Source organism: Pezoporus wallicus, unplaced genomic scaffold, assembly GCF_028554395.1.
Source record: "Pezoporus wallicus isolate ANWC-B61680 ecotype Strahan unplaced genomic scaffold, APGP_CSIRO_Pwel_v1 contig_2492, whole genome shotgun sequence".
Lineage (NCBI taxonomy): Eukaryota > Metazoa > Chordata > Aves > Psittaciformes > Psittacidae > Pezoporus > Pezoporus wallicus.
Genome location: NW_026637796.1, coordinates 1,904,805 through 1,926,747, shown reverse-complemented (window position 1 = coordinate 1,926,747; position 21,943 = coordinate 1,904,805). Strand labels below are relative to the sequence as shown.

Here is a 21,943-nt window from a genome sequence, read left to right as displayed (position 1 = left end):
GATAAATGAAAATCAGATAAAAAGCCCTAAAGAACAAACAAGATTTCCCTTACCTCTCCGGTCCCACGATCGAAGTGCGACAGATTAAGAGGACTCACGCAACCTGAGCAACCTTTCTTCCTAATGGCAAGAGCCGTGTAACCTGGTTATACAGTTTATGCATCTCTTTATTGGCCAGCGAGCGTTAGCCATTTAAATTCCTTGGGAGTCATTTGTTAAGGGCTCTTAGGCTGAGGCTAAGTGGGTGGGACAGGAGGGAGAGGGGATGTTAGCACTGCCAGATGCAGAGAGCTCTCCAGAGCGGTTTGAAGATTAATAGAAAACCATCTGCAAGGAAGGGATCTTTGGAGGAGGGCTGGGTGCAGCCTTCAGGGAAGCATAGGAAAGAGAAACCATGACATTTTTGCAGGAGGAGGAATCTGAAGAAGACGATTTCATTCAAAATTCAAAACTTGGAAAAAAGGGAGTGAAACATGTACAAACAACTCCTTCCTAGCACAAGGCGTTGTGCAAATAGCTTGAGTTACTCACAACAGATAAGATAAGGGCATATTTTGCTTGAAAGCATGAGGTTTTTTCAGGGATTTTTTTTCCTTTATATGCACCTGGATAAATTATTTCAGGTTGTGCTGAAACAATTTACTTTTGGTTGTAAGAAAAAAAACGGTCTGCAGCTTTTGCAGTTAGAGGTAGGTTTACGGATCTCATCATCGACGTGATGGTAGGAATAACTCAGCCTGTGCCATGTACCCGGCGTGCACGATTCCAGCAGCAAACACGGAAACTCAAACGTGTTTGCTTGAAAGGAAAAAAAGAGCCTGGTGCAGAAGTAAAAGCACAGGGGTGGTAAAACATGATTCATGACAGCAGAAATGGTCTGTACATAACAACGGAGCATGAGGCCCTGGGAGCACTTAGGCAAAGCAAACAACACACCTTCTCGAGCAGCCAAGAGGAGGAACTGCACTGAAACACTCTTTGGATGATGGATTTGCCTGACTGGAGAGCAATGTGCATGACCAGCCGGCAGGAGAAGAGGGAGCAGGGCATACCTTGAGAGACGGCTCACTTCTGGGAAAGGAGAAGGTGAAAAGCAAACATCATATTGCAGAAGCAAAACAACTACAGCTTTTAGTCCCTTCCTAGTTGTTTTGGGGTTTGTGCTTGGTTTTGTTTTTCTGTTTGTTTGTTTCTTTTTTCACTGGCAATAAACCTTCCTATCTTCTTTCTCATTTTTCCAAAAAGTAAATTTTGGCCCAAATCTCTGGCACAGAGGCAGCAACCTCAGGGCATCCCTGTGTGAAAGGAGAAGTGTCTTAACCTTTCAATGGCAAACCATGCATAGGGGTGGATTCTGCAGAAGAAACAATGTCAGCTTGTTTCAAACAACCCTACATAATAGTTTGTTCTTACCCACTGTGTGCTTTAATCTGGGCAGATATCCCTGTACTGCAGAGTCAGAGGCTGGACAATAGAGAAGAGGGGTAAGAGAGTCAATGTGTGTAGAGATAAGAGCTCTAAAACAAGAAGATTCCAAGTGAGAGACATAAATGTGGAAGATGGTAAAGACTGGCAAAATAAGCATCTTTATGGTGGTTTCTGAGAGTGAACAGGAAGGATACCTGTTCTACTTACACTGCAAACCCAAAGGGTGACTGCAACTGCTCTGTTCTGGCTTTTTATACTTGTTTATCCACAGTACTGTGGCCACAATGTGTTAGGCACTGTACAAACACACCTGCAGCCCAGATCCTGGTCCCAGAATGCCTGTAGCCCAAGTCTACTGTGCAAGCCTTTCGTCTTCAGAACTCTGCAAATGTTAACTCACTAGCTACAAGAGCTGCAGTTGTCTTGTTATCTGCAGAGAAGAAGGTAACTGCTGTGCAGGGAGAGAAACTGTAGCATGGAAATGTAGTGATTTGCCCAAGACTATGGAAGGAATCAGTCTCAAATCTGTGGATAAGATCTCTAAGAGGTTCTGCCAAAATCAGACCTATTCCTCAATCCCACTGATCTATACATAGGGAAGTGAGTATAAAATATTTCGCTAGTATAAGCTGACCAAATTCCCATCCACCAGCTTAACTGATTTTTTAGTCAGTATCCTTCTCTTTATTTTTTCCTGTTGGAAAACAAATTAAACTTTTAACCATAAGCATTGTAAAGTGAATCCTATGAGCTACAATTGTGCATGTGCTTGAATACACAGGGAAGACTATTCTGGTGTAAGTGGAATGAAAAAGTGCCAATGCTAGTGAGCACACAGGCTCATTTTTAGAAGGTTCTTCAGTACAGCATGTTAATTAGGATCACGTAGAGAGGCTGCTCAAACCCTTGACCTTCATTTAATACTTTCACTTTCAGTTCCAGCTTGTTATTAGTTTCCAAGTTACATCCCCATTACAGTGTAAAGCAATGAACATCAGCAGTTGAAGCTGCTGCAGGGTATTCCGAGGTGTTAGTATGGCCAACATGAGAATCTGAAAAAATACTATTTTTCCTGAAGGCTGTGGGTTTATAGGGAACTTCAGAAAACTGGGCAGAATTCTGCGAGTGTGTCCCCCAGCTTTCCCTGGCGTTGGACACCTACTTCCCTTAGACTGCAAACACACCATGTTTGTGACAATTACATGACTTTTTATATGTCTCTTTATGATGACTGGCATCTTTAGAGGAGTACATCTAAAGCAGAGTGGAAAAGTGTTAAGGGCAGAGCCATCTAAGCAGCAAGGAGGATGGATTCTGTACACATGTGTGTTCCTCTCCTAATACAGCATCCACTGCTCTGGTGCAGAGGATATAAAGACGTCTTCTCCTAACGTACAGTTTGACTACAATGATAATGAAGTGTCACCTTCTGTTACAATAATACCATAAATATTTAGTTGGCTCCTATTTTTGATGATGGACAGCTAAGCAGAGGCCAAATCCTAAGAGCAGTGAAAGGGAACAATGCAGAGAAGAGTCCATTCAGACCAGTCCATGCCCGTGTTTCCCATAGACCTTCCATTTCCTTTTATTTTTCCTGTAGTGGGATTACATCTGAAAGGTTTTTCCTAAATAATCATTCTACTGAATACAGTGATAGAAAAGTCTGGAAATTTGAGGGGAAATATTGAGAAATACTAAAATGCCTGTTCAGTGGGGACCTTCCCCCTGACTCAGAAAGGAGACGGTGAGTTTCCCCTTGGCTGTTTGTTCTAGAAGAAGACACACAATCTGACCTCTGCTGATCGGGTGCACTGGGCTTCTTGATGCAGTCACATGCAATAACAAAGCATTGGATCTACTTTCTAAGATTTTTAGAAAGATCAGCCCCAAATGCTCTGGGAGATCTAAAGGCTGACCACAGGTTCAGCATTTTACTGGGGTAGTGTCATTATCCGGATAAGAGTGAGGATTTTTCATGGTCATGGTAAGAAACAAGCTTTCAGGATATATTTCAGGGTGGCAGCTTAGCATCGTATCAGGCACATGAGCAAGAAAAAGGAGAAGGGAAAGTAAGAAGTGAGTGGTGGGTTGGCTTTTATAGTTATTTTTGGTCTGCAAAAGCTACTGAGAGACTGTAGTAGAATAAGAAGGGAATGTGCAAAGTAAAATTTTTTGTTGAAAGGACGCATGAATTTAAGAGTGACCTGCAAGGTCTCCAATCTCAGTCTCAGAAAGTCTTCATGGTTTATCAGTATATTCACACAGAAGCCTGTCCTCAGCCAAAATGCAGTCACAAAAAATAGGATCTCATATTGTAACAGGGAGCCCTTTCTTTCTTTTATTTCTTTCCCTTCTCTTTTTAACAAAACCACTTCGTGTTTGGTGGAACAGGTTCCCACATGTTTGTAGAACAATTTTATTGCCTATTTGAATGTTTTAAGGGACAACACCACTTTATTTAAATGAATAACATGTTATTTTATACCTGTTATTACACAATGTGAGTTAATACAGCACAGTTTGTCATTTCCTGACTTAAGATACTGCAGACCAAAACGTGGGGGCATCCTTCAGAGAACCCACAGTCTGTAACAGGTACCATAACACTTCTGGAGTTTTTCAGTGGATAGCATACAACAAACACATATAATTGTATGTCTCAAAATAGATGCACTGTATCATCTCAAGAGATTTTCAGAAGTATTCAGGTAGACACTTTGAGACAACAGCTTTCAAGTACTCTCACACCAAAGCCCTTTCAATGCATAACCTACGTCAGTGCTCTGACCTTTCTTTATCTTGCCACATCAGAGAGGATTCCCAGCAAACACCCTTGCAAAGGTGGATTCCCCTTCTGCTTTGCCAACCCCAGGCACATCCTCCATCCCAGCATAGAGAGAACAAAGTCACAGCCCAGAAGGTGTAATGCCACTAGGGGGAAATTTGGCCAAGGACACCTTGGGCTTTCCCCTGTTTTTTAAACTTAGGCTTCTCTGGTTCATGGGCAGTGAGAGTTGCCCTGATAACCTGAACAGTCACTAGACAAAGATTTTGTTTTATTTTCATCAAACACTTGAATTATCATTCTTCAATAAAAATCAGCACAGAGGATCACCCTGGTGAGTAGGCTCAGTTTTCCCATGTGCTGTTCTGTGCTTTCATTTAAACCTGAAAGCAGGTTTTAGGTTCCAAAATGTAAGAAGACAGATACTGAATAACCCCATGGAGTGCAATAGATTTTAATTAGCACATAAAAAAAGAAGGAAAACAGCAAAGCCCAAAGATTTTTTTATATAGCCACAGCCATTACATTTCTGTGGCATGTTTGCTTTCAGTTGAAATAAATACAGGGTGGGTTCTGGACAGACATATCCACAAGGGAGGTTAATATGATGATTGTTCCTCAGCCCCTGGGCAAATAAAACACTCTAAGGGGAAGAGGTTTGGCCCTCACTATCCTGATGTGAATGTTCAAGACCAGTGTTTCACATTACAGTCTCATAGACACATAAAACTGGTGCTGCCAGCATCAGGTCCTGCTCTATCCTTCCCACAGTCATCACTTGTGCTGCCACGAGAATTTGTGCAGCTGCACCATGCACAGACGCCACCTGAATACCTGCATGGGCAGAAGGGAAGGAGAAGATGGGACCGGTCCTTCTGCCAGCGTTGCTCCCTTAAAGCATTTGTCAAATCAGCAGCATTGAGCTAATACATGGGAAAGCAAGGAAAGATTTCCTTTGAAGCTTGCTAAATCTAGTGCCACAACACAACTCCTGCTCTAGACAAGCTGATGAGATTTCACAATGGTAGGTAAGAGCCTTTCTGTAACACCAAGGAGCTTACTGAAGCATCCAGAGAGATCAGAGGGTGCAATACCAAATTATTACTCTATAAGTTTATATAAGTTTTGCAGCCAGTGAATTTTACTGCTGCACGTACAAGAGGCTGAAGGTACTGGAAGAATCAAGGAGGGAGGTACAGCCTGTAGTGTGCCACTGAAAGGCACCTGGTGGCCACCTCCTGTGGCTAGCAGGGATATCCAGCCAGCACAGGCCAAGCATGTGCCAACCAATTTTGGTAATTAAAAGGTTCCCAGCAAATAACATTCTCATTTGTTCCCTCTAGGGCCTTTTTGAGAAGGAGGGCATCACAGGGTTTCATGACACATGTTCACAAGTCGGAAGATAAAAACCTTCATACTTATATTTACAGGAGGCTTCCAGAACCAAGGTATGAAAGTGAGCATGGTTAGCACACATAATCCTCATTTCCTCTCTCTTCCAGAAATTGCTCTGCCCTTTTACAGGTCGCAGTAGAATATGAGAATATTAAGTAAACAGCTTTTCCTCCAGCCAACAGGCGTCATCTCTGCTTAGGTCATAAGCTTTTCTATTTTAGTCTTTAATATCCTACTGAAAATAATACAGTAAGCATCACTTGGAAATTGTTTGCAAAAAGAAGTTATAGGTTAAGGGAACTGACTGTTTCCTTCAGGAAGACAAATTTATTCTTCTGTCTTCCAGTAACATGAAGGAAAAATTTAGACTAGAGGAGTCTGAATGAGCTGCAGAGGACTTTACTGTATCCATTAACTCAGGTGTCTCTTACATTTTATTACATGTTCACAGCTTCCAGGTCTCAGAACCCTGATTTATTGTCAGGATTAGACAAAGCAGTTTTTGATGGTCTCGGCAGAGTCTGAACTGCCATGCACAGAGAAGGCATCATTACCAAAGAAGTCTGTTTAAACAGACCAGGCTTTATGCCATCCTGTGCTGCCAGAGTACCTGGGACAGGACTTCACATGGTAAAAAGCTGCTGCGACTGAGTCACCTGTTGGTAGTGTGTGCTGCCATGGATCAGGAGCAGGGTCACACCTCTTGGCCCATTCCCTGCCTTGCATGGTGTACTTTGTTCTCATGCCCAGCGTGGATTTGCCCATGCTGTCACATACTCTTGCCCTACCTAACCTCAACCAGCGCTCCATTCCCCCTCCGTTCACAGCGTTTGCATCCTGTCTTGCTCCTTTCCACTGCTGGTCTCTCTACTAGCAGGAGGGCTTTGGGTTGCAAACCTGCCTTCAGCTGGGCTTTCTTCTCAGCAGCCAGAACAGCACCACCAATTATCTACAGCACAGGAAAGCCCTAGAGCTATGTCTGTACTGAGCCACTTGCACGGTGCAGAAACACAAGTGTAACACAAGTGGTTCTTAGTATGAATTTTGCAACCCTGTGTTAAAACCACCCACTGTAACCAAACACAAATAGTAAAAAAGCACTTTCACCTCCACGACTGCACCTGGACCAGAGCCCACCGCTGGTGTGGGGCTCTTGGGCATCATCTCCCTTACTGCCAGAGCCGCCACAGGTCACCCCAAGGGCTAGAGCCAGCCTAAGGAAAGTGCTCAAGGGCTGTGTTAATGGGCAGCTCTCTCAGCAATCACAGGAAGGTGCTTTTTTTACAGGACTACATATCTGCTATAAGACACTTCTCTCTTAAAGAAAGACCTCAAAGTGCTGTTGACATAACTTACCTCTACAGATATTTCACAAGATAAACCAGACAAAGTGTCTGTGATATCAATAACAGCTGAAATATTTAGGAATGAGGAGAATTGTCTGAATGGCTGTGATATTAAATCCTTTAGTTAAATTGCTCTTTCCCTTACTCAGTTAAAAAAAAAATGTTTCTACAGTGACCTAGGATCTGCTGCTCTTGAGCCACTAAAAACACATGAGTGATGATTTGTCTCATTCAGAATGAACCTAAGCTCTACACTTCCTGCCTCTAGAAGAAGGTTCATATTTTCAGGACATTTCTAAACTGACACTAACCAAACCCTTAAATTCAAACTCAGAAGCTGCATGAAAAGGGTCTGAGACAGGCAGATCCTTTACTTTGGCTAATGGAGGAGTTGGGGACATGGAATGAGCTCTTCTGGGCAATGTCCACACTCTCAGCTCTGCCTGTTTCTCTCTCATATTTCTGCTCTTCTGCAAGGCTGGATGCATGTAGACCCTGGAACTGTCCAGGGTAGGCGCTGTAGGCAAGTCCACCTTGCTTTGAGGGGAAGGAGGAGACTTTGGAAAAAGATTGTCTGCTGTGCTGCCTCTGGGTGCAGGGAAGAGACCTCAGCACAGTTTATTTGTTAGCAGAGATGTAACTGATGTGAACTACTGTCCTCAGGTTTTGGGCATAAATAATGCTCACCATGCACCTGAGACCTCAGCTGTTTGCAAGGAGGCATCAGCAATTAAACAGGAAATTGCAGCTCGTCAGGGGGTTAACCAGGTGACAAATGACCACAACCCTGCATAGATACTCCCCTCTTTAAAAATCAAAACCAAACACAAACCCACACAGTTAAAATCTTCACAGGAGCTTTAAAAGGTCAATGACTTTGCCCTTCTCAAAAACATGCAAGGTAAACTGAAAAAAGCACATTTAATTGGTGGGAATGCATACAGGTTGCATTTAAAGGTAAGCACAATATCAAATATACAGAGAAAAACCTTCTCCAGTCTCAGTGCATCTAAAATGGTTGAAATTTGTCATTTCTAGGGTTTTGTGTCATCTTCAGAGCACCACTGGAGGTAAGTAGAAACCTATGTTTAGGAACGTTCCCCTTCCTGATACATTGCTGGAGATTATTCTGAAAGAAAAAGGAAGACATTTTTGCGCAGCTTGTCCCAGTCCTGCCCCATCTGATTCACCAGTACATGATTTAGCACAGAATCTCTGAATATGAAAACATAATATACTGCTGTCTGGTACACAGATTAATGTGGCAACAACCAGGTTGTCACCTGTCCTTAGACCTACAAATCTTGAGGTTTGAATTTTCTATCTGTAGAAGGAATTATTTGTTTATATTTAGGGGTGAGTGTGAAGAGATGGTTGAAATTTTATTGTGTATGAGTTTACCTGAATGAAGCCAACTCACTCTTGATGCCACATCATCGTGTTTGGCATCAGCAATGTTACATCAGGGGTTTAATTTGACTTTCTATATGTTTCATGGCATGAAACTGGTGGTACATATGAGACAGTGTGTCCCAGAATAGACAAATAAAGTCATCAGGTGGTGATGTTCCCTTGGTTTTGATCCTTGACTTTTTAAAATGAAGCGAAATCTTTCTCTGAAGATAAGACACAAGACTGATGAAGAGTAGCAAGGTTATACTGAGGCTTTGGACTACTTTTCTTTAGTAACTTCAATTCTCTTGGGAACAATTATTGTTAAAAATGAAACCAAAGCAGATTAAAATTGCCTTGCATGTAATTTCCTAAGTATACTGATGATGCTAAGAGAAAAATAAAGTAGTTCCTTTTGCAGTCACTAAGCTATGTCATTTCAGAGAGGAAAAAACATAGTATTTTGAGTTTGTGCATTCACTCCCCGAAAGACCATTTTATACATGTAAAAGGTTGCTTTTGGTTTGTTATTGATCATCTTAGAAGATTAAACACAATGTTAAAAGAGCAATTGTGAAGTACAGCATGCCATTTTTTGGGCATACTCTGTACACCTCTGCAGTGCAGGAGGGCTCTTGCAACCTGGAAGAACCAGAGGCTCCACTCCAGTGACTGCCCATTTCTAACAGAGATATTCACTTATACTCAGATCACAGCCCTCTTCACAAAAGAAACAAACTTCCCATTTAAAGCATATGACAGTGTCTTGCATCTAGTAACTAGGAAAACAGATTTCTCTGAAACAAGGATTTTCCATAACCACCTCCTCTATGAACACTTACAATGTGTTTTAGGGTATCTACTACTGCCCAGGAAGCTGAAACAGGTGCCCCACTGACCAGGCTCCCTCCGACACAGCCTTCATCCCTTCTGAATAGTATAGGAAATACAACCATGACCGTAATGCTGCCGCAGGTGATGGTTACTAACCTACAGGTTGCTCCTCAGCTGGCCAGCAGCAGCGGGCTAAGCCATCGTGTGCCTGGTACTACTGTCGCTGTTGTGTCCCCAGCACCAGTCACTGCTTCAGGACCTCAGCCTGGCACTTCGTAGGTCACAGAGAAACAGCAGGACAGACCTTGTGGTTTCAGATGCTCTTCTACTGAAACTATCAAGGGAACCTAAATCATTACAACCCCTAATGCAATCTAATGCTGATTAAAGGGCACCTTACAAAAGGTTCCTCCCTGGGTACACTGTGATCGTGCCTTGCCAAGAGCAACCAGCTTCTCTCCTGCTGGCCAAAGGTCAGCACTTTGATGTGAACGAAGTCCAGCAGTAGCTGACAGTTAAATGGCTAAAACCACTCCAGCCTACCACTGGTGCTCCAGAACTAAATCTGCTGTGAGAAAAAAGCTCCCACTGTAAAATTTGAAAGGGGAGGGAGTGCATTTCAGCACAGAAGACAAACGGCATCTGCTGCTGTAACTTGTGCAAACAAGCAGTAAATAGACTCATTGTCTTTGCCTGAGAGTTCATTTCCCTGTTTGCACATCCTAGCACTTGTACACTCTTCCTGGTTCTGCTGAATGTGTGGTGTTCCCAGACTGGTTTCCTAAAAATGGCCTCTCACCCCACCCCAGGCGAACAAACTGAAGCAGTGTCCTTGTTCACTCTGTTCACCACTTGTGGACCTGCTGCCCAGCTGCAGCACAGAGATGGAAGGATGTCCCAGAGCTCACACAGCTTTAGGGAAGCCAGGGCTACTCAGAGAGATTGAATTTGTATGACTGAGTCAGGGCAGTTAGAGCCCAGCTTTTCCCCACCCTGAGAAGCAGTGCCAGCAGGGCTGTACAGCCTGTGGGTGAGGGCACCCGTGCCCCCAGCAGCCACCCCACCTGCAGGAAGGGGATGCATAGAGGAGGAAGGGATGAGTGCAAACTGTGGGAGGGGGGGAGGAGCTGGGGACACAGAATGGAGCTGGAATTGCCCTGCATTCCTGTGGTGATACTGTAGAAAACCAGACTTAATAAGTTCTGCTATTCATAGATCAGCTGGTTATAACGATGTTAAATCCTCCAGTCCTTGTCTGTCAAATTCACACTGAGATAAGTAGGAGCTAAGCATGCTCAAGCGCCTTTGAAGCCTGTGTAAGTGCCTAGATACTGTCCTGGGGAGGTCTGACTTTAAACACCCATGTCTTAAAACAACAACATATTAAAAAGCAGTTCTGTCTTCCAGATGCAAACTTTAATCATTATATTGCCCAACTCACAGAAACGTCATCAAAATTACGCAAAAAGTACACAGTTACTTTCTAATCCTAAGTAAAACTTGAGTTTCTGAAACTACGCTACACTTCCATTCCTTTGAACATATGGCAGTTTTTAATTAACCTAGACCCTAAACCAGTCCTCCTGTCTTCAAAACCACCACACAGTCTTCACAGAGTCACAGAATCGTTAGGGCTGGAAAGGACCTCTGGAGGTCATCTAGTCTAACCCCCTGCCAAGGCTTCCCTAAGTACACTACAGATAATAATGTAAAGCTACTGGAATGTCATAGAAGTAATGAAAACATCTGAAAGAGTAACCTACAGCAGAGTGAGAAAAATTTGATTTTTCCACTCATGAAAAGGGAGGGCATGTATGGAAAATCCTGGCTGCTGGTTTTGCTGGTTTCAGTACATTAGTAGAAGTATTGTCTCCAGAGAGAGCTGCTTTCCTTCCTTTTCTCCTTCTCTAGAAGGATGACAGTGCACAGAAGAAATGGTTTGAAGGAGAAACTGTTCTTCTCTTATCTTTTTCCATCTTTCAGTCGCTCTTTATAACAGTGTTCAGTTTTCAGGCAACAGGAGGCATATTCAGGAAGAGCTGGCCTTCTAATAAAACAAGGAAGAAACACCTAGGACAGGCATAAATAAATCTAAAGAGTTGGTGGGTGTGTAAGGGAACAATCCCACTAGTTGTCTGCCTGGTGGTTTGGAAACCCCTGACAGTTACTGCCCACTACTGTGGGTTTATTTCAGTGAAGGAAAAACCCAGTGTGTTTATTATTCCATTACAGGGCTTTGTTTCTGATGTCCTTACTCTCACAAGCAGCAAAAGCACCAAAACAATGTACTGTTTAATATCAAACAATGCTCTTCTTTCTTATCAGAACAGGGAAGCCAACACTTGTTCAACTGCGCAGCCAGAATGAGTATAACTATACATTTAGACTGAGCTTACCAAAGAAAATAACAGAGTGAAAGCAGGGAAAATTTATAATAGGAGCAAAAGGAGACCATCACTACCAGTCAGGAGTGTCTGCAAGTGCCTGTCAAGCTGTGAGAAGTGTTTTACAAACTCCAGTTTCAGTTCTTAGCTCAGAAAGAGGAACTGACAGCTGGAGATGTGGTTTGAGAAAATGAATACATTGCAGTTAGTGGCAGAGTGGCATGTGGGAGCCCCACCTGATGTAGCTGGAGCATAGGTTGCTGTTGGGGGTCTCACATCCCAGGTGGGTTCTCTGACCCTCTGGCTGCTTTGGAGCAGTTCTTTCTCTTGGTTTGGCCAAGAAATTACATCCTGAACAGGCGAGTTTAATTGAAACTGTGAGTTCTTCAGAACACTTTTGGTTCTAATCATGTATGGCCTCCACCAAAACTTTTTTTGTTTTATTTAAAAATAATCTCAACAAAATATAACATAAGCACTTAACCCCTTCTTAGCTCTTGTCTCTTGAAGAGGAGCTGCAGATACTCCCTTCTCAAGGAAGATCACATTTATTTCCACAAGGGGAAGGAGAGATTCCCAGTGGAGGAAGGGCTGGACCTCTGCACCTCAATTCAGCCTTTGAGAGAGCAGAGGAGGATACACCTGTCCTCTCTATTGTCCAAGCTGGTGAAACCCTCTGCTTGCTTTGATCCTGGGAGCAGCTCAGGGCAATCTGGGATTGGAGCGTTTTGAGGGAGGTGTAAACATTAACATACATATCCCTGCTCCTGCCTCCCTCTCATGGGCATTTGCAGTGCAAGTGGTTAAAACAAACCCTATGCAAATGAAAATGGAGCCCTCCCCTGGGAAGAAACAGGCAGGAAGACAAGACAGACACCTCGTGGCACAGCCTGCCTGCCAACAGTGTCAAATCTATGAAATCACGAAACAACATGAATGGAACACTGTGTTATTATACCCAGCTCATACAGAAAGCATCCCACTGCTAGCAGGTAAATGGGAAAGGTGCTTTTCACAATCAGATTTCAACAAGATGGGTTCATGCTTTGGGGAGGCTGTGCAAAAGAAACAGGCTATTTTTAACAGTCAAACCAAATGCTTGAAGAAATCCTTCTAATAAGTAGCTGTGTTTAAGGGTCTGTTCAACCGGTGAGAAGCTGACTCATAGATTTTGAATACAAGTAATGTTTTAGCATTGTAACCCAAGCAAGAAACTGGAACACCCTGAGAAACGATCTTGGCAAGGATATATAATGAGTCAGAATGTCGTTTTATCTGATGATGTGTTTTTACATGGTGGGAGCTATTTTAATTGCTGTATAATAGTCTGAGAAGCTGCAAAGGGTTGAATGTTTCCCCTTCAGTACTAGTTCAGTCAACACCAATCATGTTTCTGCTTTGTGTCCCCCTCAGCTAGAAAAATTGCTTTCTCTCCACTGGATCTATCTGGTGATGGACCCGGATAGGGAGCCACCATACACATGCCCTCAGGACAGCTGGGATTGTGAGCTAGTCTTCAGCTCTTCTGCCCTTTGCTGTGCATTTTCCTTACTTCTAGGCCTGGGGAAAGGGTCCCATCTTCCTGGTATTTGTGCTGCTCTTTTACACATGAGCAGCCAGAAAATTAAATGAGAAATAAAGCATGCTAGTGAACCAGAAATAAATCTGTTTGAAAGCTGACTTGAACGGGTGATCCAGACAGTTACATTTGTTCTGGTGATGGTTTTCTTAAAAAAAACAAAAATCCTCCCAGACTCTTTACCTAACCCTACATTTATTTTGTAAAAAAACCCCACCAAAATATTTGACCCTATCCATCTCTTACTGACAGAGATGACAGCAGACTTACACACACTATAGATTAACTACAGGACTAGAAAACGCTACTCTCAAATATTTTTATAAGCAAACAAGAAAACCAGTTGCATAGAAAAATACCACCAATATAATATGCTTATCTGAGGCCTCAAAAAGCTGCCCTTACAGCTAAAAATATCTAACATTTGTAAAGTTGCTTAATTAGAAAAGTAATGTTTTTGTTGTTGTGTCTTTTTTTTTTGGGGGGGGGGGGGTGGAGGGGGTGGGGGTGTAGTCAGATGAAAGACCTGGAATGGCCAAATGCCAGTTGCTGAGCTATGTGAAATGACTCCTCTCTCAGGAACTGCCAGCATCTCTAATATCAAAACTCCACCTGCAGTGTTGAGTATTGAGCATTAACTGTATTCCAGAGTCAAGCTGGTCAGCCGGATTGAAGAGGAGAAGCAGAGGGAGGTAGCACTCATTGACTTGTTTGCAGATCTGTTTGTCAGATCCTTGCAGATGCCCTCCCTTACACAAACTCACAGATCTTGCATGCTACCAGTCTGAAGGACACAAACCATGGTTATCTTCAGGTTTTTGCTTCCCTTAAGACAGATGTGACTGCTGTCTTAACACAGAAACTAGACTATGAGTTAGCATAACCATTTTTAAAATGACTTGTACTTCACTCACAAAAACATACCATTAAGTAATTTACATAATTACAACTCTGGAAAACCTAAACAAAACAGCGAAAGTCTAAACAGGAAAGTCTAAACAAAACAGCGAAGTCCCTAGAACTGGACTGGACAAGAAGGAAAACAAACAAGAAGACAAAGATCATATCAGGCCATAGCCTGGCATGTTAGCACAACCCTATTCCCAAAACACTGACAAAATGTGACTTCCTAAAACACTGTCAAAATTTGACTTCTTCAAAACAGTCTTTTTTTTCTTCCACACGCATCTCGAGTATATTCAAGCATAAAACCATCAGGCATCAAAGTGCAGCACCATGATAAACTTAAGTGTCAGTTAATAACTTGCCAAAGTAGAGCAATCATGGACTCTGGACAAAGTTTGGTGAGGTTGCTGGAGAGCTACCCAGCACTATTGGAGACCTGCACCATGAAGTGATGTTAGGGGATGGTAACACAGAGACCCTGACCTTCATCAGGTTGGAGTTTAAGAAGGCTACTCGTCTCCATAAAGGAAGAAATGGAAGATTTTTGAGAGTTGCCAGTTTTGTTAGTGTCCATCGACAATTCTAAGAGTTGACTAAGAATGATTATGCATGGTTTTGAGATAATTCCTTCTTGACTTTTTAACCTTGTTCTTCAGTTTTCCATAAAACAAATCTTTAATTAGACTCTGAATGCAGCAAAGTACCTAAGCAAGTGAAAACAGTTTAAATCTCATCTACATTAACTCAATTCCAATGTGTTTAAAATGATACATGTGCTGGATGGGGTGGACGCCATCTGCCTCTCCCAAAATGTAGCCAGAGGTTTCAATAGCCTCCCTGCCACTACAGTTGATGCACAGAAGAGCTTTCACTGTGTTTTCACTCTGCCTTGAAGACACTCCCAAGCAATTCAACAATTTCTCTATTGAAACTTCCTTGTTTAAATGCAAACGAAGAGCAGAGCTGAGCCTACAGTCTTGAATGAACATAAACTGAAATGCCTTCACCGGATTTCATTTCCAAGCCTTTCTTCTTTTCTTCCACAGGGGAGATGTGTCATCATGAAGTTTAAAAGGAAACTCTCTATATATCTTGTTTCTATTTATAAAAGGTTGCTCACCTTTCTATTTGCCATTTTAAAAACTGACTAGAAAGGCACACATTCTTAACTGAAAAATGCTTAGCTGCAGACATGTACATAACTCCAGTTAGTGAGAGCATCCAGTTAGTATTTGCACCCAGCATCAGCATTAACTCACCAATCATTTATATCAAAATATTCTGTAGCAGAAAAGGAATTACTGCCTAGAGTGAAAAAACTTAGCATATAGAACAGCACCATACTAACCTGCTGTGCATGGCTCGAGTTTTAATGTGGGCTCTCTGTAATTATAGTGCTAGTACAGAATCACAGTGACGGTTTTCACCCTGGCTGATCTCGAAGAAATTCTTCTTTTCAGCCTCATTGGAGAGCTGCACAACACAAGGTGGACTGTGAGGGTCTTTCATGACTTTATTCCAGGGTGAAACCCCACTGGGACTTTGTGAAAGAGGATGGTAGCTGATGGAGCCTGTCAGATACGTTTCTGTTGGATTTATTGACCATCTGATCTGTTGGAGCGACAGTACGGCCCACCACAAGCAGTCCAGGAGGTTCCTCGATTGTGTGGAAGACAAATTCCTTCTGCAAGTAATGGAGGAGCCGACAAGGAGAGGTGCCATGCTTGACCTCGTGGTCACCAACAGGGAAGGGCTCGTTGGAAATGTGACTCTCCAGGGCAGCCTTGGATGCAGTGATCATGAGATGGTCGAATTTGAGATCCTCAGGACACTGAGAAGAGCGTGCAGCAAGCTCACTGCCCTGGACTTCATGATAGCAGACTTCGGCCTCTTCAGGAACCTGCTTAGTAAGGTTCCATGGGATATAACCCTAAAGGGCAGGGGGGCCCAAGACTCTTGGTTAATATTCAAGGATCACCTGCTACAAGCTCAGGAGTGTTGCATCCCACCAAGAAGGAAGTGCAGCAGGAGGGCCAGGAGACCTCCTTGGATGGATATGGAGCTCCTGAGGAAAATTCAAAGGAAAAAAGAGGCTTATAAAAGGTGGAAGCAAGGACAGGCGGCCTGGGAAGAGTACAGGGATGTTGTCTGGGAAGCCAGGGACCAGGTTAGGAAAGCTAAGGCCCAGTTAGAATTAAACTTGGCTAGGGATGTTAAGGATAACAGGAAAGGATTCTGTAGGTATGTAGGGAATAAAAAACAGACTAGGGACAACGTAGCCCCCCTCTGGAAGCTATCCGGAGAACTGGCTACACAGGATTTGGAGAAGGCTGAGGTTCTGAATGACTTCTTTGCCTCGGTCTTCAATGGCAAAGGCTCTGACCACACCACCCAAGTCTTGAAAGGCAGATGCAGGGACTGTAAGAATGAAGACCTTGGGCCCACTGTAGGAGAGGAACTGGTTCAAGACCATCTTAAGAACCTGAAGGTACACAAGTGCATGGGACCTGATGAAATCCATCTGCGGGTCCCGAAGGAGCTGGCAAATGAAGTTGCGAAGCCACTGGCCATCATATTTGAAAAACCATGGTAGTCAGGTGAAGTTCCCGATGACCGGAAAAAGGGAAATATAACCCCCATTTTCAAGAAGGGGAAAATGGATGACCTGGGGAATTACAGACCAGTCAGTCTCACCTCTGTGCCTGGCAAAATCTTGGAGCAGATTCTCCTGGAAGGCATGCTAAGGCACATGAAAAACAGCAAAATGCTTGGTGACAGCCAGCATGGCTTCACTAAGGGGAAATCCTGCCTGACCAATTTGGTGGCCTTCTATGATGGGGCTACGGAACTGATGGACAGGGGTAGAGCAGTTGATGTCATCTACCTGGACTTGTGCAAAGCGTTCAACACTGTAGCGCATGACATCCTTGTCCCTAAATTGGAGAGATACCAATTTGATAGGTGGGCCACTCAGTGGATAAAGAACTGGCTGGATGGCTGCATGCAAAGAATTGTGGTCAATGGCTCAATGTCCGGCTGGAGACCAGTAATGAGTGGTGTCCCTCAGGGATCGGTGTTGGGACCGGTCTTGTTCAACATCTTTGTCGCTGACATGGACAGTGGGATTGAGTGCGCCCTCAGCAAGTTTGCCGATGACACCAAGCTGTGTGGTTCAGTTGATACGCTGGAGGGAAGGAATGCCATCCAGAGGGACCTTGACACGCTTGTGAGATGGGCTGATGCCAACCACACGAAGTTTAACCATGACAAGTGCACGGTCCTCCACCTGGGTCGGAGCAATCCCAGGCACAGCTACAGGTTGGGCAGAGAAGAGATTCAGAGCAGCCCTGTGGAGAAGGACTTCTGGGTGTCGGTTGATGAGAAAATGAACATGAGCCGGCAGTGTGTGCTTGCAGTCCAGAAAGCCAACTGTATCCTGGGCTGCATCAAAAGGAGTGTGACCAGCAGGTCAAAGGAGGTGATCCTGCCCCTCTACTCTGCTCTTGTGAGACCTCACCTGGAGTATTGTGTGCAGTTCTGGTGTCCTCAACATAAAAAGGACATGGAACTGTTGGAACAAGTCCAGAGAAGGGCCACAAGAATGATCAGGGGACTGGAGCACCTCCCGTATGAAGACAGGCTGAGGGAGTTGGGGCTGTTCAGCCTGGAGAAGAGAAGGCTGCATAGAGACCTCATAGCCCACCCCCATTTTATGCACTTTCCACAGAGAGCTCTGGAATTGATGGTGCTCATCTGCGAGATGTTTGATGTCTCACGCTACTACCTACAGTACTGGTTTTGCTGCCACTGTGATTACGCCTGTGCTTACGGCATTGCAGTTTCAAACAATGTCCCTCTTGCTAAGAGATTCCCCCCTGACTGTTGAAGCCAAGCTAAGCTTTGTGCTTCAATACTGACTTGCAAGGCATTTCAAGTAAAAATGAGGTTGTACTACTTCAAGTAACCTCCACTGTATCCACTCCCTGCCAAAGGTACCGATGGTACTCAACACCAAGCCTAACAATCTTTCCGTGCAGTAATCCTAGGCACTCTTTCTACATTTTCATGCAGATATGGTGCCTGAAGAGACTTGCAGAGGTCCATAGGCATCAGTGTTTTTGCCTGGAACTCCATTCAGAGCTCTCCTTGCCATTATGTCTGTTTAATGGCCTGGGCAGTCATAGCCCTGTCAGATAAAGCATTTACTCATAAGCATTATCTGATGAAGCCCCTTCAATATGCAATACATAATGGCAATGTAGCTCCCAAGGATAACATTAGTAGGAATAAATACAATACCAGATAGAGAACGGTTTGCAGAAGCAACATTTTAGCTATCAGTTCCACTGATTAACACCAATGGACCGAGTAGTCACATTAAATTCAACCTGAAGCTGCCTACCCATGAATTTTCTATTGTCAGATCCTTAGTTTCAGCTTTATTTTTAAAGTTGTCTGCCCACACAGAGCTGTGATGTTAGCATCTCTGGGAGCCATTCAAGTGGAAGACCTCCATGATAGAGTGACTGCCCTGAGTATTGCTTGAGGGAAGCATTAACGAAAGTGCCATAAGCCAGGTTAGAAAAAGCTGTTTCTATGCATTATAGAATGTTTACACAGCCATTTTCCCTTTAAAGCACCCCTGATTTTTCAGGTGCAAGTGTTCAGTTCAGTTTAGCATAATCCCAGATGACAGTCTGTCTAGGAAACTGCCCAGAGGAAAGATCCAAGCAAGATGTGCATTTTTTCTTGAGGACCACTGAAAAATTACATCACTGCTATAGTGCCACAGTGTTTGTCTGCTAATATATTTGCAGGAGGTAGGAAGGACTGGAATAATGACTGTTTGTCTGCAGCTTTTCAGAAAGGAAAACATGTAGTAGTGCAAAATGTGACTTCCTTCACCCAATACTCAGAAGGGTTTTGTTTGAACAATGTGGTTTTGGTTTTAGTCATATACTCTGGATACAAGAAAGGCAATCTGATGACCTCTCAAGCTTGATTCCTTCCAAATATGAAGGTTAAATGGCACTGCAAATTTTGCTCACTGTCTTTTGTTTCTCATTCTCATGGCCAGGGAGAGTCAGGGAAGAAAACCACATGACTCAGGATACTGTAGAATGGGAAACATATCTTCCTTTAGTCAGCCATTAGAAAAAGTGATCTCCTAAAATTATGGGTTATTATTTCTATTTTTGCCTTCCAGTGTGTAAGCAAATACTGTTTGATACTGACAGCTGTTGTTAAACTTTGGAAGTAAAGGGACCCAGCACCGGGGAGGGGAGGGCAGGCTGCCATTCATTTGGATATGTATGTTTAATCGTCAGCTATATAATGCACTCTGATCTGTGTGACACCTGACTTCTGATGAGATGAAAGTTCTGAAAGTTATTACTGAAAGCAACAAATTGCATAAAGAAATATTCTAATCGAAAGTACACCTTGCAAAGAACTAAAAACTAAATCAAGATCTAAGCATTTGTTTCTCATTGACATCACTGGGAACTGCATATACATGCATCCAGCAGAAAATAATTTTGGCAATTAAAATAATTAAAGTTACTTCATTTTGCAAAAATTATGTTTCATATTCAGCTGCAATTTACAGGTTAACGCTTTGCGTTATTTTAACAAAATTGAAAAGCTGGGAATTCAATGCATCGCTACAACTTATGCTGAGCTGGAAATGAGCAAGGGTAAGTTTACTTGTCTCTAATCACTGTCCTTTAAGGCTTGCATTTTACCTGATCATTTCATTCACTGCAACAGAAAGAGGAAAACCAGCCTATTGTCACATAAATATGTGCAGCTGGCTCTGAAAAGGTAAATAATTTCCCTCAGAAAACTCTTACTCTTATAATAGACCCAGTGAAATTCATACTTCTGCCTTAAGGAAATAAACTACTTAAATGTTAATGTTTCACATTTAAATATTTTAAATTGCTTCCAAAGTAACACAAAGGTCGTGTGGGTGTTTTACAACTGGACAGCTACAGAAAATATTTTCCAATATTCAGAAGGAAAAGCAGGGAGCTTCATCTTCATAGAAGGAATGAGACTGCCAGAGACCACACGGCCATTTGCTCTTCTGTCTCAATCCCAAAGCACCTGCAATGGCCTTATTCAAGTGCTGTGTCAGGGATAAAAAATAGTATCTGTGGAAGTCTCCACTCAGGGTATGGTCTTGAACAAAGAGGTCCAGCACAGCAGACCCCAAGCAACCAATGTGATCCAGGTGATTTGCTGTCTTTGCAAAGGGGGAGTCAAGGAAAGTGATTGCAACATCTCACCAGTGGTGTGATGGCTGCTACACAAACAAGTACAATAAACAAATGAAAGCTGCTGGAACAAGTGCTTGAGTTCATGAGGTCACTGAGCTCACAGCCTGGATGCTCCTCATGGCACCTTCTCAGTGACAGCCCTGTCCCCTCCTGCAGAGAGAGGGGACCCAGGCTACTCCTGCCTCTGCAAGGGCACTGCTCAGCATGCAGGGCCCGGTGCACATGACCAAGCTGGGAACTCCTCTGGCACTATCTGGGGGGAAGACAGCAGAGTTTTGCCATGCCCTTGTTATTCTTCTGCAATCCTGGCTGTGTGAGTTGGTTGTGGTGGGGTTTTTTTTGGCAGGGTTTCTCTTTTCTTGCCATTCAAATATTCGGCCATCCAAATATCTCTATTAAGAGAATCACGCCCTTCCAAAGTACTTGAAGAGATTATTCCCATTTTAATATATCCCTTTAATATGGTCATTTGTGGTTCAAATATAAATTGGAATTTTGGAAGATTTGTAGGATCCGAGATACTTTATTTTGCATAGGTCTAGCAGTAATGCCTATTTTACAGGGACTGCCTTTCAAGGTGAAGGAAGACTTCTTTTTAACTAGTGACTCTAACCAGCCCTGGCTAGGCATTATTCTTGGTCTTTTCCACCTTCTATATACAGAAAAAGATTTTGCAGAGCAGACTGCCCTCGTGATCCCTGTGCAGCCCTGGTCCTTTCAGCATATGTACACAGGTTTAACCAACTGAAACTTGGTAAACAGCTGTGCTGGAAATCAAGTGCATGGAATGAAACCTGCTGGGGTTTTTTTAGCACGTAATCGTATGTTATTATTTAGTGAAACAATTTAACTTGCCCATAATTTACAGATATTTACAACCCCCTTGCCCTGAAATCTGTCTATCTGACACTGTTAATGACTCGTTGATTCATAGACAGAAAGGGGATGGCATTGAAAGAAGTCCTCCATAGTGCAAACAGGATTCAAAAGACTGAGCAGATTTTGTCAACAGTCCTACTTCTTCAATTTAAGCTACATAATCTGCCTCATAGTCACCAACTAGAGCCTTATCTTTGTATGAAAGCAGACAAGATAACATTGTCACCACTGTCTTTCATTTTAGATATTTATTTTTTAAAATTCAGGCCCTATGAGCTCCGAGATAAGATTTGACCTCTTTAGTTACTGCAAAAGAAACTTCTACATCAGTCTAACATACTGCTAAATACTGGAACCACCATTCGTGGGAGTGGAGGGTAAGAATTACACATCAGACACGACACATATGAAAATCACAGGTTTTAGTCATGGTCATACTCTACGTCTGTGAATACTGAAACTATGGTGCAGCTTTTACCAAAATGTCTCTTGAATCATATTTCAGTCCTTTAAAGCAGACACTTGTGGGGATCTAGTCGCTTTGCTCTCCCGTATTTTTTTTTCCCTGCGCTTTGTTCTAGGACTTCTAGTACTGCTAAGAACTGAAACTGCACTTACAGTACTTTTCATAAAGTAAAAGTGTTGCCACACTTCAGTAACGCCTAACACCACTGAGCGTTTACTAAGCATAAATAGCATGTCATGTACAAGCCCAGTTAGCAAACACATCA

The 21,943-nt window shown here is 43.1% G+C and overlaps 1 protein-coding gene across 6 annotated transcripts in view; it reads right to left on the bottom strand.

Annotated features, from left to right (window-relative positions):
- The window catches only part of RBM47 (RNA binding motif protein 47), an 80,425-nt gene that overhangs the window by 21,541 nt on the left and 36,941 nt on the right, over positions 1 to 21,943 (bottom strand). Inside the window, exon 1 of one of the 6 annotated variants that reach the window (XM_057407555.1) lies at positions 9,340 to 9,359. The exons of 4 other annotated variants lie outside the window; for them this stretch is intronic. The gene's annotated coding sequence lies outside the window, so the exon portion shown is untranslated. Of the gene's footprint in view, positions 1 to 53; positions 202 to 9,339; positions 9,360 to 21,943 lie in introns of those variants that run through there. One more of the 6 variants, XM_057407552.1, reaches the window with a different exon arrangement.